Consider the following 21291-nt stretch of genomic DNA (forward strand, 5'->3'; position numbering starts at 1 on the left):
TTCAGACCCTGATGAAAACACATTGGTCTCTTTCTTTATTTTGTTTGAAAAATATATTTAAAACATTATTTTACGCGAAGACAGAGTGCTTTAGTTGTTCCCTATGGTTATATCTGCATAACAATAATTAGTACAGAACTGTGAGAATGTGTTGAGCTATTAGATTTTACTAGGCAAATGAGAAAAAGGTGCAATGATTGGATGCAGTTTTGTTCAGTTCATTTTCAGTCCAGTTCATGTATAACTGGCTAACCAACTACTTCAACCTCCCCACTTCCCTTCCTTAAGAATGGCTTTTTGACAGGCACCGTTCCACTGTGAACATTTCTAATGACGCTTCAATGAACAGTAGATGGACCAACTGAAGGACCAGAAGCATCTCTCAGGTCCTGTGTCGTCTCTTCACTTCCCTGATGGAAAAACAGTGTTTTATGTCTCTAAAACTGTTATCTTTGGCATTTTTCATAGAATCACCTAAAGAAGTGGGAACAAGATATGCGTTTTTGTGACAGTGCCTAAAGATACAATTCTATCTAAATTGTATCTATTTAAATTGACTTTTGTGTGTAGACACAACACTGATTCATCCCTTGAGTCAGGTGCCTTTTTTATGCTTGAATGAGTCATAGGTCTGTGTTAAGTGGCTTTAGAAAAAGATAAATAAATAAATAAAATCCTTCCTATACAAATAGTCAGCTACAAAGACTGAACTGAAAATGAGTAAATGAGCAAGGAAATTTTTTTTTTTTTTTTTTTTAAGCCTTCAGAATCTACTGCTCAAGTCAGCTTAAAGATTACAGGAAAGTCTGCCTCCTTGGAAGCAAAACAGAAAGAAATGAGATGTTGAAATGTTGTTCTTTAAACGTCTACCTGCTTCACTAAAGAGCACCTGTCAGATCAGCCACGCAGCTCTTCATTTCTTCTTTAATTATTAAAGGGTAATAGCTTTCATCTAAACATGTAAACAGTGGGTGCTGAAATTAATAAACAAGTATTATTTTATTTTATTTTTTCCCCTGGCCTGCCACAGCTTTGCAGCAGAGTTGGCAATGGAAAAAAAAATCCTCTCATGTTATGGAAGAATCAACACCATTACACAATTAATCCCACCTAAAGTCACAAAAGCCGCCACATTAATTGTGTTTTGCAGCGAGCAAAGAACAACCCTGTGATCTAAACAAGTTGCTTATCCATTCGCCAAATAATCAAGCACTGCATTCCACATAAGCTTATATCAGCCTAAGGGCTAAAGAAAAACCAAACGCCAGCAGGAGTCGGAGGGTGTGTGTGTGAGAGGTATAGTTGTTTGTCTCCGGGGATGTAAGCTCACTGCGGAGTCACATGCATATCTTGCGGGGGAAAGAAAGCTAAAATTAAAGCCACTTCAAAGTTTGGGGCTTTCCTCAATAATAATAGCATTATCCACTGTGGTCAGCTCTAAAAAGGTGCGACTTCATACATGCATGGACAACAGGTAGTTATTTCTTAACCGCAACCACCAAATGAGAAGCTTGCATCACATCACCAACCTGCACAGAATATATGTCAAGTTAATGTTAGGTTAATATACCGAGCCAGATTTGGCCCAAAAGCTGGACTAAATAAAGAAATCTGTACTTCGGTCGAAACATGAAAGCAAACACAAAAATGACATTTGACGAGAATTCTTGCACGACAACAAGTTGCCTTTTATCTGAAGTGTTAACGCATTTCGGAAAACTCCCCTCAGCTTCCTGTAATTCTTTTCTCCACTCAAGTTTAACACAAGGCAATATTCTTAGTCACAAAAACACACAAACACACTGAAGTGATGCAGCTGAGGCTGGACTTGCAAAGACTATGCATTAACACAGAGGTTCACTACAGCAGTCTGTGCTGCCTTCTAATGCAGACTGACCTTGATGAAGCTGTATACCTCTGACAGCTGCCCTGCCTGTGGATCTCTATGGGGATTTGGCACTGGTGTGTTGATAGCGTTCACTCAGTTGCCTCTGAGTGTTTTAGCCTAAAATAGCTGAGCAGTTTAGAAGTGACCCCGCCAACTCCTGAGTTTTGTAACATGCAGACATCTCTTCACAGCCCAGTGGCCACACCAGCTTTACTCAGGGTTTGGCACAGTCTAGAGACTTCAGCATGACTATGCTTGTTATGCGCACAAAGTCACTGGAAGAGCTCCAGTCTAACACAGCGAACAGCTGCTCTCAGTAAATCTACGCACATCTTATATCAAACTCCCATCAGAGGGTTCAGGCAGAAAACGGCTGTGCTTACAGCTGAAACGGCACCTGTCTTTGGAGTGACGAGAGATATCCGAGACTGCTGAGTCCCAGCCAGTCTATCGTCCTCTCCTCCAGAAAAGAGAACGCAATCATCTCTCAAGCATTCACATACCTCAGAAAGGCTTAGGGTATACGAGGCACAGCGGCAGGCTAAAACAGAAGCAAGTCTGCGCTCTACTTGAAGAATATCAGTGTCCACAAAACCGAAACAACCCAAGACTCAGCAAGTTAGAAAAGGCTGCAAAGACTTAATGTTTCTGCTATAAATACGAGGCATGGAAACTGAACAATGCATTCAAGCAACATGAAATGGGTCTTCTTTTTTTTTTTTTTATCCTTGCTTGACCTTTATTCCCTGTTTATAGAGATAAAAGGGATTTATTAACAAAAGCTTCCACTCTTTGTCCTCCTCCTTAAAAACAAAACAAAACAAACAAAAAAAAACCAGAGTCAACAGGAAGTAGCAAGCCTCTAATAAACATACAAAGTAGAATACATGTCTATGTTTTCATCTTATGTCTAGATATTAGTTTGTAAGGAGTCAGTGGTTAGCCAAAACAACCAGTCACAAGCTTGAAAAGCACAACAACCAGCTTAAAAAGTAAAAACAATAAAAATGTTAAAAAGCCATAAAGAGCCAAAGGGACCAAAAGGTAGTGTTCATATTATCCACCCATTTCATCCTCCGTTATTAAAAAGATATTGATTTTTGCAGCTCTAACAGCCTCCAACAGCAATTGTGGTATTGGTCTCAAAGTACCCATATCAGATTGTAATAAAACCACTGAGCTAGCACTGTGAAGCTTCTCTCGTATCCTACTGCAGTGAGCAGTGAGATAAAGCACCTTGTCTGCAGCAATGTAATTACAATGCTGGATTGCACATAGTAATATGAAGGAAAAAAAAAAAAAAAAAAAAAAAGCACACAACAGTGTAATAATGGAGAAAAGACGAGCTGGAGCCACCCGAGACTGGTCCTATCCAGCTCCAGTAGTCTTAGGGTGTGGTTCTCCTTCTCAAAATTGCATCAAGGGCTGCTCAGGTTGCACCAGCTACACAAAAGCCATGCTCTCACAGAAAAACAGCAATTGTGAAGCTGTGACCCGGTGCACTTAGAATAACCACTTATTCTCCTGAGACTTAGAAAGGGGCGGGAATAAAATATCCCCTGGACTCCCAGACCCAAAACAAAGCCCTAAAAAAAATAAATAAATAAATAAATCTCACACTATGCCAAATACAAGTCAGCCATTTATTCATTTCTTGGGAAACAACGTAATGTGATTACGTTTGTGTGGCTGGCAACACAACTTGGGAAACCTTTGCCAGTAAAGACTGAGAAAATGAATGAAATTTGAACTTGTGTTTGCTTGGGAAAGGATGATGAAGGCAAAGACTGATCCAAGAGGAGCGGAAAGGATGCCAAACCAGATCATATTTAGTCTGGTTTAGATGCTCCCAAGAAACTACAGTCTGCAGACAACTTAATGAGCTTTAATGTAAGAGGACAGCAGGCCTAACAATGCACATTCCAACGTCTACAGCCAAATCACATAATGATAATTAAATGCAAATTAGCAGGATAGAGCCGAGCAACAGCCAAGCAAGCGAACGCCATGGTTCCAGATAATAAACAAGACAAAAATAACAGTGTTTAGGTTCAGATACATTTTTCAGGATTAATATGTTTATGGAAAAAGCAGCATGCTTGTTTATCTGCAAGGGGAAGGTAAAACAAACATGAAGAGCTACAAACCCCTGATAAATTATTACCAAAAAAAAACATAATGCGGAAAAATGGGTTTGGGATAATGCAGAGAGGATATAATACTCAGTTCGTCCAGCTTCTCTTTTTATTGCTTATTGCAGTCTCAGCATAACATGTAGCAGAATGTGGTTTTGGATTGGATAACTGGACAATTCAGCTAAGTCCATCAACGAGCTTGTTTCTTTTTGAGGCAAAGATGCGAGATTTTTGTAATTTTATCAACCTTGTTTAGGTGTCTGCCTCCATTAAGAAATCAAGGGTTGTCCCTTTTTTACTAATGACCTGAGGTTGTGCAACGGATCGCCAGGCCGTTGCGGATCTAGGCCCGTGTGACTGATGCCCAACACAAAAAAAATCAAGATAAAATAATTACAGTGCCACATCCTTTTCTTTTACCGTTGCTGCAGTCTGAAAATCCATATTCACATTGGCATCCAGTTGTGGCTGTTCAGTTCACTAAGCTATTTATTTATTCAGGTTTTTCAGTTGAACTGCCCTCCATACAGTGGAAAGCCATTTAACTGAGAAGATAACTTGTTTATGTATAATAAATACGCAGTTTCTCCAGAATCTGTAAATAATTGCGTTAAATGATCTTAAGCTTGTTACTGACCAAATTAGTTATGATCATGACTTTATAGAAAATTAATTATAAACATTTGGTATTCTCTCCTGAATCATCAGGTGTAGCACTGATGGTGGTGGGTTAGAGAACTTCAACACATAACCTGACAACTCTAGTTAACCTCCTAAGACCCAAACTCTTTATGGCATGCATTTTTAATTTCTCTTTGCCATTGTGACTTTATAGTGTTCGATAGAACACTATAAAGTCACAATTGAGTAATGATGTGCAAAACTCTTTATTTGGTGTCTGAACACAGCAGCATTTTTCCTGAGTACAAAAACAAAATGAGAAACAACAATTCTGCGCCGTTGAGCAATATGGCTCATTTGAAAGCGATTTGCAAGAGCAAAATTTAGTATTGTGGTCTAGACAACCCAAAATGTGATGTCCCCATATTTGGACGCCAGGTCCTAGAAGATTAAAACAGTGTGTTCATATTAACTAATTTGCAAAAGTGTGAAGTTAGACATTAAAGATCATCCTTCTGATTCACTCATATCTACATTTTTCACTCCTTACAAATCAGCATCAGAGCAGATATCCAGTGTCTGCCATGCTCTGATAAAAACGTTCAGCTCATCCCCCCACTTTTCCTTCCTCCTCTTCTGCATGACCAAGCAATTCACAAAAGGAATGTGGAGACGCTCTGCTCAAATATTTATCCTTCAGCATTTTTTTCCCCCCTTTCCTCTAAAGCACAACACGCTGCTGTTGTCAAGAGCTCACAATACGTCTGTTCGACATATTTCACTGAAGCAAAGGAAAACAAATAAAAGCTGAGACTGTGATCACACTGATACGTGTTCAAGCATTGCAGAGCTTTATGAGACAAAAGGACATCGAAGGACTCTGGAATTTTTTTTTTTTCTTCCTCAAAGATCAAATAAGTTCAGATTGACCAAGACAAACATTTCACATTCCTCCATCTAGCCCTCAGGTTTTGAAGAGTTATAAGGAAAAAAAGCATCACTGTGGTTTATATCATTTAAACTTAATTATTGGAAAGGATAATTGGTTTAGCCAGTGTATTGGCCTTACATCAAAATAAAAATATCTCCTCAAATAACCTGCAGTGCACAGAGATTATACTGGTGAGTCAGCAGAAGAGACATCCTTCCTCCATCCTGCCAGAGGACATGTGTCCTTACATCCATTAGACAAAATAAATGGTTCTGGTTTCCAAGCTGGGGATTTCAAATGGTGCAAATAATCATGAGTTATTAATTCACTTGAAATTACACCTATCCATTTATGAATCCAATTAGATGATAGATTAAGCTGGGGTTTATTTCTCTTTTTTCTTGCATAAATTAGCTTATTTTCTGCAACATAATCTGTGGAAACCAGAAACAAAACAAGCCAAAATGGATTTTTCCTCATTAGTTTCTGTTGCAACGCTTTACTGACAGTGAATTTAAAAGGGATGTTGCCCATTTCCGCCTCCTTATTTTTATTCCTAGACTTTGCTAGAGTAGCTTTGCATTAGTCACAATCCACAATAATTCACTGTTCATCCACTGTCTGAAACAAGCTATTTTAGCTTTCTTCTGATTGGCTGCCCCTCACAAACTTGAGGTTTAAACAGCAGATGGATGTGGCTTCTTTGCTTGGAGCCAGAGCCTTGTACTTGAGATGACCATATAAGGAATATCCACTCTCTGTGACATCATAAAGAGCCAAAAGTAGACAAAAAGTGTTTTAAACTAGACATAAAGCACAAAGTTTTTAATATTTAATACATGCATGCACTATTGTAACACTCTGCATGTATGACAGAAAATAAGGAAGAGCATAGTAATAGGTACAGGTCCACTTTAAAAGCAAGTTAAGTTTGTATTTAACCTCAGATATGAGCATCACTGTTTCCTTTGTTTTTTCCACAAAAAAAAAACAAAACAAAACTATGTTACCTGTAACCGAGCCCTCCTGTGTCTTTGTTTCCCCAGATAAAATCAGATTCAGATCTCTTTTGCATCACGTGCTCTGCTGCAGCAGGAAACTCACAAGTGGCACTAACAACATAAATGATGGCTTCGTTCCAGTAATTAGTCTAAGGCAACATAACCTCACGTCTAATGACAAAGCGCCATTCAACATTTCTCCTCTGGTCATGTGCAACCACCGCATGAGAGCCATTTACAGAAACGGTAGATGTTTCTTACAGGCTACAGCATCAAATGATATGCGTTAATGCTTTTCTATGCTGTTTCCTCATACCTCAGGATTTATCTCACGGTATGGGCATACAAATGAAAGAATGACCAGATCGTGTCTTATTTGGCAGAAATATGCCATTTTTCTGTCATTTCTCACAATCTGATAAGCCTAGATGTCTGTTATTCTTAAGTAAATTAAATCCCAGTTAACAAAACTGATTACAGAAATTATTTTATTACCTGCTGATTTCCTTTTGGCTCTAGCCAGAACTTGACTGCAGGGGCGGGGTATCTGTTGCCTCAAATCAATGTAAAACTTTTAGAACAGTTTGTCTTTTTTAAAACAACAAAGATCTACATTTTCTTGAACAGACTTGCTTAACAAGCTAAATTAAACAAAACTGTTCCTTTGAACATTGACACAGGCCAAATTTCAAAAGTGGGACATGGCCATTTGCCGCCATGTTGTGTAATAACTTCAGGAAATCATTCAGTAATTTCTTGCTGTGGTGTCTAAAGAGAATACCCAAGAAACTGCTGATCGGCTGTGATTTTCCCCACACACCCATCTTTAGAGTTTACAGAGACTTGTCAGAAGAGGAACTATCCAGTAAGTGGAAGTTCTCTGAGCAAAAATGCTTAGTTGAGCTTCTGAAATCAACAAACTCAAACACTCGTTACAACCAAGGGATGCAGAAGAGCATATCTGAATGTACAACATGCCAAACCTTGGCAACACCCACTCAATACCACTCCTGTCAGCTAAGAACAGGAAACTGAGGCTACAATTCACAGTTCAACAGACTCACTAAGGCTGGATAACAGAGCCTGGAAACATCAGAATCAGAGAAAAGTATGAGGTCACAGTTGCTCCGAGACAGTAAGAACAGTAACTAGTTCAACTGATTTAAATACAATATATTAAATAAGTATATCAAATATAACAAAACAGCTCCAAATACAAATTTCCCAATATATTAGGCAAAATTAAATACATATATTTGAAACCAAGGTGCCCCTCTTATCATACTGCACTTTGTTATTCTCTTTGTAGAGGATGTGCAGATTTAAGTGCAGTTATTGCAGTGTGTACTTGTACTTTAGATGGAGGAACTGTACAGAGAGATAGCCAGAGGCAGGAATGATTTCCTGTGTCGTTCAATGCTTCATTTTGGTAATCTCAGTCTCTCATTGGACGTGCTCCTATGACTGGCCAGGAGGTATCGTCTAGCATTTTCCAACATCTTGGCTAACATCTTCCTCTCTTACAACACTGGCCTTCTGGATCAGTTTATTGAGTCTGTTGGCCTCTGTGACCTTCAACCTGCTGCCCTAGGATGCAGGGGCATGGAGGATGGCACTGGCCACAACAGACTCGTACTGTAGAAAAGCAAAGTCCAACTTATCTTGCATATTGCCTTGATCACATGAGTCTCAACTTCTGCTGCCACATTCAGATGGTGGGGTCAGAATTTATTTCAAACATCCATCCTGTCTAGTATCAAGGTTTCAGGCTTCTAGTGTAATGGTGTGGGGGGATACTTTTATTGGCAAACTTTGCGTCACTTAGCACTAACTGAGCCTGTTTAGACACCACAGCCTTCTTGAGTATTGTTGCCGACCACAGATTATTCATCTTCTGATGTCTGCTTCCAGCATGACAACACACAAGGTCACAAAGCTCAAATCATCCCAAACTGGTTTCCTGAACATGACAATAAGTTCACTGTACTCAAATGGGCTACATGGTTACCAGATCTCAGTCAAACAGAGCACTTTCAGAATGTGGTGGAACAGGATATTCATATTGTCATGTCTGCAGCAATTGTGTGATATCAAGTCAACATGGACCAAAATCTCTGAGGAAAGTTTCCAGCACCTCGTTGAATCTATGCCATGAACCATTAAGGTGATTCTGAAGGGACACACCCAGTACTAGAAAGGTGTGCCTAAGAAAATGTCTACAGAGTGTGTATTGAGAATGTGTCTTATCCTATGTGCGTTCACGGTCATGCTCCCAAAGCTCCACGCCACGTGGGGGCACAAAGAAAAAAACAAACAAACAAACAATAAAATTTAAGATTAAACATTTTATTGTTTTTGATGTTTCTTTTGAATCTTTATCTATATATTTATATGCAAAAGTAACAGAATAATAAAACTGATTGACCGTGCTTTCGTCATCAGGAATCTCAGCTTTGGAGTGACCTTCCTGAGAAGATAAAGCAAAATCTACGACTTCCTCCAAACCACTTCTAAAAACAATGTTTGTTTTTTTAAACCTGCTGTTATCTCCTCTCCTCTCTCCATCTTTTTTTTAATCTATCTCCTTCTTACTGTCCTTACATCATCTATTATCTTTTTTTTTAACTGACTATGTGTTTTTCTTTTTACTCCAACTGACAATTTGTCTTTATTACAGGATGTTTTCCTCCATCCTAACTAAAAACCATTATTCTAAGAGGCAAAACAGAGACACTTAGTGTTCAGTGTTACAAAAGAATGAATAAGCCGGCAGACGGGCAGACAGAGAGACCCCTGGAGATCAGAGGAGGAGAGCAAAACAACATGTGTGCATATATTAAACATCATTTTAAAAAAGCTGTAATCATGTTTAAAAAAAAAAAGAGGAAGAAAACAAAGCCTGTGCACCCTTGTAGTCTGTAACTTTATAACTTTTGGTTGTATGATTAACACAACAAATAACCAAAATAGGATGAAACAGCTTGTTACAGCTCCTAACCAGTGCTGGCATGCCTCGTTTAATAACTGATTAATGTATTAACAGGAAGATAACCAGACTGACGACATCTGGATTAACTATTCCCCCTTATGACCTGAGAGACAATAATGCTCCTGTTGATCCAGTGAATGAATGAATGAATGAATGAATGAGTAAGACCGACCACACGTCCACTCCCTTCACTGCTGTGTTTAAAGCCGTCTGTCCTTCCTGATGACACAACGTGAAACAACATCCTAGCTCTTAAAAAAAATCACCAGCGTGGCTTTGGTCAGGAGGTGAAAAGTACTAGTCTATGGGATGAGGAACTCCCACGACATCAACAAAAACTCTCAGTCCGACCACATTTCTACCACTTTCCCCCCTTCCTCTTTGTTTTTTCACATTACCTGGTTAACAAAGCTGGGAAACAAAGCTAAGTCATCCACCGGCGGAGGCAACGGACACTTGCATGCATGTGTGGCAGTTGACTGGCTGTCAGCTCCGCTTCTTCACTACACAGCAGAACAAGACGTCGGTCGAAACCCGTTAACGGACTTCAAAATTACGCCGCTCTGAGCGAAAAAAAAAAAGATGCTTTTTCATAAAGCTAAAGTCGTGTGAAGCGCTCACTCACACACAGATTACAGCTTAATTACTTACCGGTGCCTGGTACTCGACCCCAAACTCTACGTGTGCTCAAGCCGGTGTTAACACTCCCGAAATAAAAGCATTTCAATTTCCGGTTAGACTTTCAACTTAAAACAATTTCACACCAAATTCGTGCATTTGCCACGGTCACGTTAGATGTATGACATTTTGAAGCCTACAGCAAAAAACTTAATCAAAAACGTGACACTGCAGTGAGACAAAGGTCTCGATTCTTTCTATACTGCATCGCGCACCTTTATTTTGAAGTTACACCAATCTAATTCCGGTTTAATCTAGGTAACGTTTGGCTGCTGTCGCCGTTTTCTCTTTAAACAGAAGTTGCTGCGCCTGCGTGAACGATGAATCACATTTCAGAAGAAGGCCTGTGACGGCGTCGTTCCGTTATGATGCTTATGACGTTAATATAAATAAATGTATGTAGGAAAATAAACATTAAAAAACAATAAAAGGTTTTCTGTTTCTTATATTTCTATTTCAAATTTTACGCAGATTAAAGCGCGATATGACATTAAGTTAAAATAATAACGACGATTTATTTATCTTAACTTAGGGAATTTCCAGAAAACGCTTAGTTTAACCACCAGGAAGGACAGGCAACCTTTATTGGATCACTAAAAATCATATAAGGCTCATAATTTCATACTTACATTCTGTAACAATGTGAATTTATGGTCATTTTTGCGCTTAGTGTTAGTTTTCAATGACTTCACGTTTGTTAGATTATTCCCTTTTCTATTCCCATTCTGTTCCTTTAGTCTCCGTACTAGTCTTTTTGTCCTTTCTTGTCTCCCCGTTAAGTTGACTCTCTTCCTGTTTTATAATAGTAAGTGTTGTTCTCTTCTGTGTCTTGTGTGGAGTTTCTCTTCCTGTCTCATAATGTTAGCTGTCTGCAGCAGCTGTGTTCCCACCTGTTACCTTTCCCCTCGTTATCTTCTGTGTGTGTGTGCGCGCGCGCGCGCGCGCGTGTGTGTGTGTGTTGAGTACTGAGTCGCCCCTTATCCTTTGCTGTGTTGTCCCACATTGCTGTGTGCTTCCTCGCTGCATGCTTTGAGTTTGAGTATTTGAATTCCTGGCTCAATTTCAGTAGATCTTTCAGTAGATCTTTCCTGGACGTTGTTTATTTCTTGGAGTTACAGCATTAAAAGCTGATTTTGACCCTTTTTACTGAGTCCTGCATTTGGGTTCAACTTTCACTGGTTACACAGCTGAGTTATGACACGTTAGTAATGCTGTCGTCAAGGCTCTGGGGAGAGCAGTCCATGACTGGTAGCTTTCTGCTGTGTGTTTTTTTTTTTAATATCTGTGTACTTGTATTGCATGGCCACCATGTTTGGGATCACTCTCATGCTGAAAACTTAAGCTGCTGCCAGTCAAACTATTTCCAGATGGTATTGGTATTTTCTGCATTCATAATTCCATAAGTTTTGACAAGATCTCCAACACGGCTGGCTAAAACGCAACCCAAACCATAACAAAACCTCCACTGTGTTTTACAGATGCTGTTCATCTGCTGCAGATAGTTTTTTTAAGGACGGGAATAATTTCATATTTCCTCACAAGAGCATGGTAAGTTTTCAGCTTATAGTTCTTCAGACATCCGTTTCTTGGTGCAAATATATGATTTTATGTCTGTCAAGCTGAGTTACCTTCAACAAACCTCTTATATCACATGTTGTCTATAAAGAAATATATCCGAACAACACTGCAGTGGGTTCATATTTGCATTACTCATTGCTGGCAGCAGAAGTGGGCTGCCTTGTCTTTCCTTTGTATACCAGCAGAACCTCAGGGGCTACCTCAGCCCACCTTACTGTTACCTGCCATCACCTGACTGCACACCTGAGCCACTTGTATGCCCTTGCATGCAGTGCTCTTGTCATATGTTCCAGTGCTGGCTCTGTGTGCCTGGCAATTACTTTTTTTTCATTATCATTTTTCTCTGTCTGCTTCTATTTTTGGATTTACCCTTGCTGATCACTTCCAAGCTTGTAATTAAACAATTATAAAAATAAGTGCCTTAGCTGCTTTATATCAGAGCAGTTTGAATAGGTCACACCATGAAATCAATTACGTACACCTGTGCAGACAGTGGGACAGTTGGAGGTAAGTTAAAGGCCAATGACATGACAAGAGGTGAAACAGAACACCAGTATATCCTAATTATTAGTCACATTGTTTGATGACTGTGTAATTTCTGCAATTTTATTGAAATATACACATATATGTGTACATGGAGGTCTACTTTAAATATATGTTTAACTTTACCCAATATCTAAGGCTTGTATAATAATCTAAATGTCTTCATATGCATGTGAATAAAGTAGTAAGTAAGAGAGTATATTGCGAAGGCTGTATAAGCTGTATGCCCTTTATCTAGAGGTCTTTATATGCTTCCCTTCTTTTTTCACACATATTAACCCTACCTGTCACATTATGGTCTGCTGTCAACTTTATGAATATCTTATCTCACTTAATCACATTGTTATCTGTTCCTGTGTCACTCACTGTTGCTGTAATTACTTGTCCACAGCAGTCCTGCAAAAGCATTAAAGAAATAATCTTTATATTAATTTTAAGTGTAGAGTAATATGAGTAATTCAATCCTACTTTTTTTTTCTTTCTTTCTTTTTTTTTTTTTTTACAGTGCTTTATAATCAGAAGAAATCACAATGATACAAGCGCATGGTGTTATTTTATTTTATGGTTTGTATCTTCTCAGTTTATCATATAATTGGATAATCAGACCATCGGGTTTATTTATGATTAATAAGTTGTTTATGCCCATCAAATTTTGTATTTATCTACTAATAATGCATGACATCTGAATATCAGTGTATAAAGTCTATGGCCACATCACATAGAGTAAGTGTGACCCCTGCTGACAGCTTACTGCTAATGAACTCTGAAGTTACACCTGTTGTGTTTAAGCATTATAATATATGTAGTGAATGAATACCCACTTCATTGAGACAAAAAGAGCTTAAACATAGTTTAATTGTCCTAAAATGTGGAAATTATTGTCTCACAGCAAGCAAAATAAAGTGGAATAGCTCACTTACACAATAAGACAAAATAATTAAAGAAGGGGGGGGGGGGTTTCAAACAAAAAATCCAAAATGTAGTTTTTATTACACAGTTAAGTTCAATAAAGACATTGTTACGGGTTCGAAATTGAGGATGAGAGTAAAACAATGATAGTCCAGAAGAGGTCGGTCAAACAATTGATTTTAATGAATGCACGCAGCGTGGAGAGGTGTAAACTGCATAACATCAGTTGTACATCTCTACCCAAAATACACTCTAGATTGCCTTTATAACATCAGGGTATTGTAACGCCCCCTCTTGCGTTTACAGTCACATAATTTGCATGTACAGAGCATTCATGTATTTTAAGAATTAACTGCAGACACAGAAGTTCCCCTTTTCTGGCATCCATCCAAATATGGTGATGATCTCAGGCCTTTGAGGTCTCCATGGACTTGTCCTCCTTGTGTCACCTGTAACTATAAGCTTTTAAGATGATAGATTTACCTCAACGATTTAAAGTGGTTATCACTGCACCTGTAATAAACATGTTAATATTTGATTATGATAACCCCTGTAATACAAATTATAACATCATGCCGACAGCTTCAATAAATGCTTTGATGAAATGATAATTAATGTAATGATAAGGATGCTGGTTATATACAGTTCAGCAGTAAACTAATTTCTTTAATTCTACAATTCCCTCTCTTGATGTCTCTCCAGAGACATCACCACACCATTTCCTTGTGTCACTCCTCGACCCACTCTGTCACCTCTACATCCATTAATGGCATCATGGGCCCCGAAACCACCATTCCCAGGTCCACTTCCTTCGCTCTGACCCTCTCTAGCCGTCCTCTGACTCAGCTAATCAGACAATAACCTCATGTCCTCTAGGTGGTCCAGTAATAAAACACCAGCTCCCACTTGAAAACACTTCATACTTAAGTGGTCTCTGCTCCTTTTCTGGGTCCCTCTCTAGTGGAAATCTTCTCCTGTAAGGGATAAAAAACAAACAGCCTTTCTCTGCTACACCTCACTAACCTACTTTGTTCATCTAATGTTCCTTTAATTATTCAAAGTTGGTTGACAATATCATATTCTGGGCTCTATCCATTATATTAACTTTACTTAATCTCAATACTCTTTATATGTGTGAGCAACGCTTTTAGTTCTATTAAAAACACCCCGGGTAAAATATACACCATCCCTATGTCAGCCTAAATCTCCGCTAGAAAGCACACTTCAAAATCTTCTATCAGGATTTACGCCTCTTTTGGCTTCAAGCATATACATAACATGCAAAAGTTACTGTTAATGCCAGTTTAGACAAGTTTCTACAACATTTTGTTTCACCCAGCTCACCCTCACACATTTCCTGTTCACTTATTGCATATTTATCTCTAACACCTTTTACCTCAGCAGTTGCTAAGCAGAAACAAAGCAACATGTGTTCCACCTTTTCCCTGTAAAATAAATCCATTTCATGTTTGTGTCTGTAAGCATGTTTTCCATTCATTTATTACACTCCACGCCATTCCTGCAAGTTAGGAGCTGTAAATTTAAAAGCTACATAAAGTCCAGGCCTTCGGCCTGGCCTATATTTAAATCATGTGTGTTTGTAAGCGTGCATGCAATTAACCTGCTATGTTCTCATCTTCCCTCAACATGTATCACCTGGACACTCTCACCAGTGAAGCTTAAAACCCTTTTGGACGGAACATGAACTCTAAACAAGCACAGTTATGCATTGTGTCTGAAATTAACTCAACCTGTAAATATAGACATCACTGTTATGACAAACATATTCAATACTATTAAAATAATACTGTACAACCTGTTATTAATGCAGTCATCATAAGACAGATTATATGATAGCAATAAAAGAATCTCTAAATCCCAAATCCCAACAGGTCCTGCTTTTAAATCTTCCCTGACTCTCCCTTCAAGTTCTGCTTTCTTAGTACAGTAATTAGGTCCTCCTAATCCCATTACATCTGCCATATTGATTCCTTCATGTGTAAGTGTCAGATTTCGAGCATCTTAAAACTTTACTCAGTCTCTGTTGTGCTAATGATGTCATAGTGAACGCCTGCAAGTTCACATAAGCCACCACACTATGTTAGTCAGAACTTTTAGTGAGTGTTCTCTCCCTACATGTGCTGTTTCCTATATTATTTTGGCCACCCCTGCTGCATGCTGTGCGCATTTAGGGTGCCTTGCTTCTGTTGGACTCAACCTTATGTTAACCTACATAAGTACCTGTCTTAAGAGCGACCTCTGCACAGCTCAGACGCCAGTTGCAAGAGCTCTCTAACATTAGAATCATCAGCTGTGACTTATATAGTGTTATTTCGGTACTTTATACTTCACACAGTTTTGAACGTTGTTTATATGGGGAGTTCCTCTTTTTGTGTCTATATTTATTAATATGCCTTGTGCACTAAAACTTCCTGTTTTTCAGTCTGGCTGAGCACTTGTTTGTGAGTAAAAGGTGGCCTTGCTCTACAAGCCAGCCTTCATTATTAAAGTACATAAAACAAGATAGAAAAACCCAACAATCTTGTGGCCCCCTATTGAGCAAGCACTTTGGGAACAGTGTGAAGGAAAAACTCCCTTTTAACAGGAAGAAACCTCCGGCAGAACCATGCTCAGGTACGGGCAGCCATCTGCTGCGACCGCTTGGCGTCAGCTAACAGAGATTTTTGAAGAGCAATACTTAATATTTAATAATCCACATTTCACTATTTTATTCCTCCGTTCAAATTTTTTTCTGTATTGTTCTTTATTTGTTATTATTTATGTTTAGATTGTTTATTGCTAGTCTTGGTTTGTTGTTGTCTGTTTGGGAGCTGACATAGTCTCTATGGATAAGCGTCTTTTGGTGGAGTAGCATCAGGAGAGAAGCTCCAGAGAGGCATCTTTCATGTTAAACACTAAAATATAACAAAAGAGATCTCCTCAACGTGTTGTATATTTTTAATATTTCCTTATTATTTTGTCATAAAATAAATCAACCAAATAACTTAAGCTGTGTGACAGCACCTTGCGTTTACGCCGGGCTGTGAACTGCCCTGAAGCTACACCCCCTTTTACCCCATTTAATTTCTCAATCTTACTTTAAACTATTCCTGACCTTCTCCTTCTCTCATCTGATCATCTCAAGCACGTCCTGTACCAAATTTGCTTCCTCTTTTCAAGCCCACATTTAATTACAAGCTCTAATACATTTGCCCTATATGGCTGTTCCGACGTGTTTCCTGTCAACTTAACCGAGTTATTTTCAAAACTCAGAGCTGAGGTTCCCCTTTCCTAAGTCTGTATGTTCTACAAGAGAGCAAGTCGGTAAACAAGTTTATCATCACCAAGGTTGTTAGGTAAAGGTCACGTAGACATTTTCTTAGTAACCCTAAAAGAGCACATTTCATGTAGCTAATCGTATATATTAACACCCCCCTTTTTTGTGACACATCTCATGTGTTACAAACTCAAAATCCTTCACTCAGGTTAGGGAATTAAAAAAAAAAAATTAATCATATCATATTAGGTATAGTTGCTCCGGGCCTTCAAACCTGTGTTTAAGGAATGAAATCAAATTAATCATCATGTCAAAATCCCTTCTTGGCTCCATCCACAGCCTGCATCCTTGAAACGTCCTATAAACAAAAGCCTGTGTGTTAACCAGAACATCACCTTTTATACTCACTTTCTCCACATATGATCCAACCTGTGTTATAAAACAAAACTTAAAACATAACAATTATCAGTCATGTGTCCAACCTTAGTCCAGTCTTTTGTCAGTGTCCAGTCAGTCCAACCTATGATCTGCCTGGTCCGTCCATTCACCTGTCCATTCCCACACATTCACTCACACGCATTAACATCGGGTGTTGGTAGACTTCCACACAAATAATCAGATTTACCACCTTCAGCAAACTCAGTTTATTTATATAATCATTTATTTTCTTTTTACTCGTTTCTTAAGAAAATAGTTCTTTATACTTTTGGACTGGATTGGCTCGCTGCAATCCTTTTAGACAGGGACCCACAATCTGACCCATTGTAATTCGGAAAAGGTCACCTTACTTTTTGTTTTCCTGAGACTATTGTCGGCGCCGTTATTCATTGTTGTCTTTTGCAGGCCTGCTTAGAACAAAAATGAGAAAAAAGAGAGCTGAGTATTAGCTCATCAAAGTACAAAACAAAATCACCTGACAGGTTTTTTCTTTATAAGTGCACTGTTACAAAACCCCTTAAACATGTCCATGTTTATTAAAACTCCCTCTTTAAAAATAAAACAACAACCTCAAAAATCTTCAACAATCTTAAATTTCACCCATACAACACACCCAAAACGTAAAAAGCTTCACCGTTTTGTACACAACATCCCCCTTTGAGCACTTTACCAAACTCACCTTCAACCTAACAAATAAGCACGTTCTCACAATATGTCAACACTAATTTATAAACCTCTTAATCAAATTTACACCTCTCAACTGTCTACTTTGCTTCCTTTCCTCAAGGCCTCAATCACACACACACAGCAAGCTCCTCTGTCATCACTCACATTAGCTCTCCAACTAATTTTCATACTCAGTCACAAGATAAATACATGTTTAAACCTTATCACATTATTCAATTATTTTCATTTTCTTTCTATACTAATCACTTGCTTTTATCAATCAGTGCAACAGCGCTCCTAAGTCACCCTTTTAAAACTGCTTTAATACTTTTCTTGTGTTTTTTCCATCTTTTTAAATCTTTCCATCAATTTTATTAACCATTCACACCATTCTCTCACTCATACAAGCAGCAAGCAGATCTTCATTGCATATGCTTATGTTCTTAGCCAGGTTTATTCAATGTCTCTATGCATTAAACTTCATGAGCTTGTCTTTGTAGAGTTAATGCATTTTCTGTTTGTGTGTGTTATTTATGCATCTATGGCTTCGCAGTCTTTCAGACACTTTCCCATTCTCCAGTTAAAGAGTCAGTTTTCTCCATCCCCCAATCACTAACCCAAATTTTACTTCCCCACCTTAAATCACAGCCCTCCTGATCTTCCGCCACCAGTTAGGGCTTGCTGTCAGGTTCCTGGACACTGTAAACAATTCAACCAGAAACTTGCCTTAACATATCCATCCATGTTAACCTGTAATTTCTTCAGACTCCTGCATCTGGAGAATTGGTCCGGGTCTGCTTTACTCCTGAAAATAACAAACTAAAACATTTTCATTATTATCACTAAACAACCCACTAAACGACCCATTTCTCTTTCTCTAGTCAAAATACCAATTATGTCATGTATGTAAGCGTGTTCTTCCTTGCGTTATATGGTCATGTAAATGCAGTGTAAGCTGTTTTCTTCATTGCATGCCAGGTGATCATCTTAATTGAGTGTAAGCAGTTTCTTCATTGCATGAATGTAAGCTGCTTCTTCATTGCATCCTTATGTATTCATTGCATTTTCATGTATTCATATTTAATTTATGCATCTTTTCACTGAGCTCTATATTCAAACTATCTCACTTCTGATTCGTTTCGAAAATAATCTCACATGTAACAGTTTGTATATGTGTGTTTTCTATTCATTAATATAATTGTCAGTTATTTTGATTATCTTTACCTTTTGTATTGTTTACCTCTTTGTTGTGATGTGGTGGACATCCCTAAAACCTCAAGAGTCCAGCGTTCAACTTCAACCCAATCATATCCTATATGCTCGCAGTCAAACTTGTCCTGGTTCACCTGACCTTGGTCCCTCTCTTCCCACTGTCCTGTTCGGCCTTCAAAGCAAACACAGTCTGTTTCTTCTCTGTCTTGATCTTTCCGTCGTCTTCTTTTACGTTAAGTTCCAGTCTGGCAAAATACCACATTCAGTTCCTTCGCCTCAGTGCCCCCCAGTCATTTGACACTGTTCTTGACCAGCCTCCAGTTCCCCCTGCATATTTTATCATGGGGTTTCCTCCATTCTGCTTCTGGAGTCGTCAGTCAATCTTATTTTCATTTACTCTCTTGTTCTTCTCCAGCCATCTTTCAGTCTTCTCTTTCAAGCATGGCAAACATGAAACTCAGTGCCCAATGCTTTTCCACAGTTCTTTATCCCACTGTTCAACTGCCCAGCCTGTAATTCACAGTACATGTTGCATACATGCTGCTGCTGGCGTCGTCAGTGTTAATAGTTCGGTTCCTTTTGTCTGCTGTTGATCCACGATGTTCTGTCGGTCTTCATCAGGAGATTAGCTGGCCTTTGAGCTTCTTCTCAGAGTCAAGGACAAAGTGCCAGGTGAAACTATAATTTTAAGCCAAAGAGTGGCCTGTTTTTCCCAATTGTGTTAATCTATGCTTTTGCTGCTGTGCTCAAGGGTTCCAGGTTTAGAGACGTTCACCTGTATTAACACACTAAAGCATATAATTAGTATCATATTCATTGTTTATCTTAAAACCTCCCTTTTGCTTCATCTGCCCACAGTTAACTCTCTCTCTCGACTCTGGGTGCACACTTGTCACCGTGAGCTTCCCTTTTATGGGCATGCATTTCCTGTCCCAGACACACACACGGTTTCCTGTTTCTACAGCTTCTGCAGAGACTTCTTTTTAATTTCACAGTCTACAAATAATCAGTAATTCTACTAAATCTTTATTTAAAAGCAATATGCCTTCATTTCACTCACACACATTTTAATAGCGCTCTTTCACACATCAGGACAACTAACACTTCTCCACACACATCACCATTCTTTAGGTCAGTTTTGTAGCATCAGTCACACAATCATTTCTTGAGTGGGTGTACTAAGTGCATATACTTATGTGTTTTCAATCAGCGTCAGTGGGATTTAGATTTCTATCCTGCCTACAGTATAATTCCAGGGCCCGAAATATAACAATACTACTACATGCAAAATCTAATACTGCTTCTTCTGATCGCCTTATTACTGAAGTTACTAAAAAGCCGTAATGAGTATCTGAAACCACAGCGTGACATCGACAGGTTACATCATAAACATCTCCTGTCCATGTATATTCAACTACACAATACCCTGAATCCAACATGTGTATTTACACAAACTGTTATAAAATGTTAGTCAAAAAACACGGTGTGATTACAAAGAGTCAATAAAACACAAGTCCTATTACTTTCAACAAGTATTACGTCGTTTAAGGACGTGTAAAGCAAAACCCATACTCCAATTCTACATGTATCATAAAGTAGTCATCGTATCTAACAACCGTAATGCCAACAAAGTAGAAATAAAAGCAATTCTTCCCTTAAAACACCAATATAAGTCGTCCTTAACCCAGGCTCTGCAGTCAGTCATTAGCCACTCATTAGTAAACAGGAAATGTCACTCTAAATAAGTCACAGGCACCTCATTTACATAGACACAGACACACAATCTCAAAATAACCAGCTTGCTGCAGTGCCCGTGGCAGACAGAGCATATATACAAACATACAAATTATAAGTATAAATTATAACACAGAGACGTCTCATAAATCAACTAATATTTACAAGGCCTGAAAGCGAACAACCTACCAAATTTAGAAAAATTTACCCTAACGGTCCGACCGATAAACTCCCTGAGTTTTTTGTAATCAATTGTAACCAGTCTCGGCCCCGGGCCGTGGTCAAATATCTAAGACCCTACACAATTTAAAAGCGTCCAACGCCCAAGTTCCGAACTTTGCTGACCAAAAAAGTGCAAACCACCGTCCCGGACGGTAAACTGACCCAGTCAGTGGCTATTTTGGAGCGTCGTTGTTCTCCACACTTGCCAAGTGAACTATCCCTCTCCGAGGAAAATGCCGAGCGTCCCCGACAAGTTGGAAGCGTCACCTTCCGACAATGCACTTCTTAGAACTCCCAGAGTTCCGTTCTACAGAAATTTAATTACTTTTGAAGACACCCCACAAAACCACAAAACCAACCACATTGGTGTCCAAGCCCGGCTTTATATTCAATTGAGACTTTACTGTCACAAACACTTCGCCAATAACCTATAACTCTAAATTCAGTCTGCAGTCCAACTGCTTTAAAT

The 21291-nt window shown here is 38.8% G+C and overlaps 1 protein-coding gene across 3 annotated transcripts in view; it reads right to left on the reverse strand.

Annotated features, from left to right (window-relative positions):
- The window catches only part of slc4a2b (solute carrier family 4 member 2b), a 46307-nt gene extending 36042 nt beyond the window's left edge, over positions 1-10265 (reverse strand). For 2 of the 3 annotated variants that reach the window (XM_063483391.1, XM_063483389.1), the window contains exons 1-2: positions 10217-10265; positions 9964-10128 (exon numbers count right to left, since the gene is read on the reverse strand). The gene's annotated coding sequence lies outside the window, so the exon portion shown is untranslated. The remainder of the gene's footprint in view (positions 1-9963; positions 10129-10216) is intronic. The other variant, XM_063483390.1, reaches the window with a different exon arrangement.
- Between the last annotated feature and the right edge of the window lie 11026 nt (positions 10266-21291).

The sequence above is a fragment of the Pelmatolapia mariae genome, linkage group LG9 (genome assembly GCF_036321145.2).
Source record: "Pelmatolapia mariae isolate MD_Pm_ZW linkage group LG9, Pm_UMD_F_2, whole genome shotgun sequence".
Lineage (NCBI taxonomy): Eukaryota > Metazoa > Chordata > Actinopteri > Cichliformes > Cichlidae > Pelmatolapia > Pelmatolapia mariae.